Raw genomic sequence first — 2,895 nt, forward strand, 5'->3', positions numbered from 1 at the left:
ATGCTCCAGAGCCCTCACCAGCAAAGACGGCTAGCATGCAGACCCACTTACGTGTTCCGAAGCCCTTACCAACGAAGACGGTGAACAGTGACCAGCCTTCTACACCTGAGCTTCCTGCCACACAGATACGGAGTGCAGCTGATCTAACCTCGTCGACCAGTTCCCGGTTTCGCCCAGCAGCAGGCTCAGACCAGGACGGACCCAGCTTCCTGCATCAGGTCGTCCACGCCTCAGGTCAGTACAACTTCTGTGGCCTCCGCATCCCGTTACAGACTCACCTAAAGATTCCAGTCTGGCGAACAGCCCTTGAACATTATTCCGACAAGTGCATTGTGGACTTTTTAGCGTACGGCTGGCCTATTGGTTACGAATTGCAGACTTTACCTGTGTCTTCCAGGCGGAACCACAACACTGCTAGAACCTACAGCGACGCCGTAGATCGATATGTCAACAAGGAGGTTGACCTGGGAGCTACACAGGGACCTTATCCACTACCACCGTTCGAGAACCACTTCGTCACATCCCCACTCCAGACGGTTCCGAAGGGCAGCGACGGAGAACGACGGGTAGTGGTCGACTTAAGTTTCCCGCACGGGTCTTCGGTCAACGATGGTATTTCATCTACGCAGTACCTGGGAGATCCCTTACACCTCACGCTCCCCAGTCACGACGCGTTTGAATCGTTGATTAAACAGAAAGGTCCCGGTTGCTTGTTGTTTAAGAGAGACCTTAGCCGGGCCTACCGTCAGTTACCCGTGGATCCTCATGACTACCACCTGTTGGGTTTCACCTGGCGGGACAACTTCTACTATGACACGTCATTCCCCTTCGGATTAAGGTCGGCAGCGATGGCTTGCCAACGGACTACGAACGCAGTCGCCTACATACATGCATCTAAGGGCTACAAGTGTGTCAACTACATAGATGATTTCGGGGGGGCGGAGATCCCGGACAAGGCTCAGCGTGCCTTTGACGCCCTGGGTACTACCTTCGACGAGCTCGGGTTAGCAGAGTCCGCAGAGAAAGCGACTCCTCCTTCCACATGCATGACCTTCCTCGGCATTGGCTACGATACGGTAACAATGTCCAAAAGCGTAACAAAAGAGCGCTTAATAGACACCATGCATGAGCTAGAGTCTTGGACAGGTAAGAAGAGAGCGACCAAACAAGAGATACAGGCACTCCTGGGAAAGCTGGCCTTCGTATCTATTTGCGTCCAACCGGGTAGGACTTTCCTGTCTCGCATCATTACTTCATTGAAGGGACTTCGCCGTCCACATCACCGCACACGGCTCACCAGTGACTTCAAGAAGGACGTACATTGGTGGAGAACATACTTACCTGAGTTCAACGGGATTTCCTTGATTAAGGACTCCACGAGGCATGCTTTGCCAGACATCCCTACGACCGACGCGTGCCTCTCGGGCTGTGGAGGCACCTTCAACCGCCAGTATTTCCACGCAACCTTCCACCCGCGGTTTTGCAGCAGAACCATCCCATCCACCGGTTGGAGATGTTAGCTATTATTGTCGCGTGCAAGGCATGGGGCGCGGCGTGGTCTGGCCACACGGTACGAATCGCGTGCGACAACTCACCAACAGTGCAAGTGATTCTGACAGGATGTTCCACTGACTCATACATGCAGGCTTGTGCCAGAGAACTGATCTACTTGCAGGCTCTGTATGATTTCGCACTCTCTGCACACCACATCCCCGGCGAAACTAACAGCTTGGCCGATGCCCTGAGTCGGTGGCACCTAGACCAGGCTCACCAACGCCAGTTTCACGCCGCGACTTTGAATCAGCGCTGGGTCGAAACACCGGTGGATGCGGCCTGGTTCGACTTTACACATTCGTGGTAATTGTCACCCTTGAGACTCATCTTATTTCTCCTCTACCACCCACATTACAGGCGAGGCATGGACTATTCTAGAACAGGACACCCTGCGGACGCAACAACAGGCCTTCGCCGCCTCCACGAGGGCCAATCACCGAACTCAGTTCCACACTTACCTCGCCTTCTGCCGGTTCTTCGGAAAGGTCCCCATCCCCGCCACCGATCATCTGCTCTCGTGCTACGCGCAGTTTCTGAGCAGGTCCCTCACCTCACCAGCCACTATCTCACACTACCTGTCTGCGGTAAAGTTGTTACACCACTTCCACGGTCACTATCACTTCAGTCTCCAGCAATTCGAACTTCAGCAAACCTTACGAGGACTGAAAAGGACCCTCAGACATAGACCCAAAGAGCACCACCCCGTCACTCCAGAGTTCCTTCTGAAGACACGCCAGTTTCTCGATCTGTCGAACCTGAAGGACGCCACCACGTGGGCAGCACTTCTGATTGGTTTCTTCGCATATTTGAGAAGATCGAATCTGGTGCCCAACTCCCGCAACGCTCTCGACAACTCCAAGTATCTTCGGCGTGGTGACATCCGCTACATAGAGGAAGGTCTCCTCATCCGCCAGACATGGTCGAAAACCATTCAAGCCAACGAGAGAGATCTCATTGTTCCGATTCTCATGATCCCAGGCTCCCCGCTGTGCCCGGTCGCGGCCTACGCCAACATGCTGAAACAATGCCCGGCACCAGCAGATGCCCCAGCCTTCCTTTTACCGACCGCTGGGCACCGCCAGTATCGACCGATGACAGCTGCGATACTCACCAGAGAACTAGCCCGGTTGGTACAGCAAGCAGGTCTCCCTAAAGGCTATCATACTCTGCACGACTTGCGTCGAGGCGGGTACACACTTGCGTTTGAGGCTGGTGTACCACGGGAATTAAGGAGGCAACACGGGGACTGGAGATCCGACGCCGACCTCCTGTACCTTCGGCCATCCGTGGAACAACGACTACGCGTACCTGCCGGGATGCGACAACTCATCCTGCAGCGTT

This window comes from Branchiostoma belcheri, unplaced genomic scaffold, assembly GCF_001625305.1.
Source record: "Branchiostoma belcheri isolate BF01 breed outbred unplaced genomic scaffold, Haploidv18h27 scaffold104, whole genome shotgun sequence".
NCBI classification, from domain to species: Eukaryota; Metazoa; Chordata; class Leptocardii; order Amphioxiformes; family Branchiostomatidae; genus Branchiostoma; species Branchiostoma belcheri.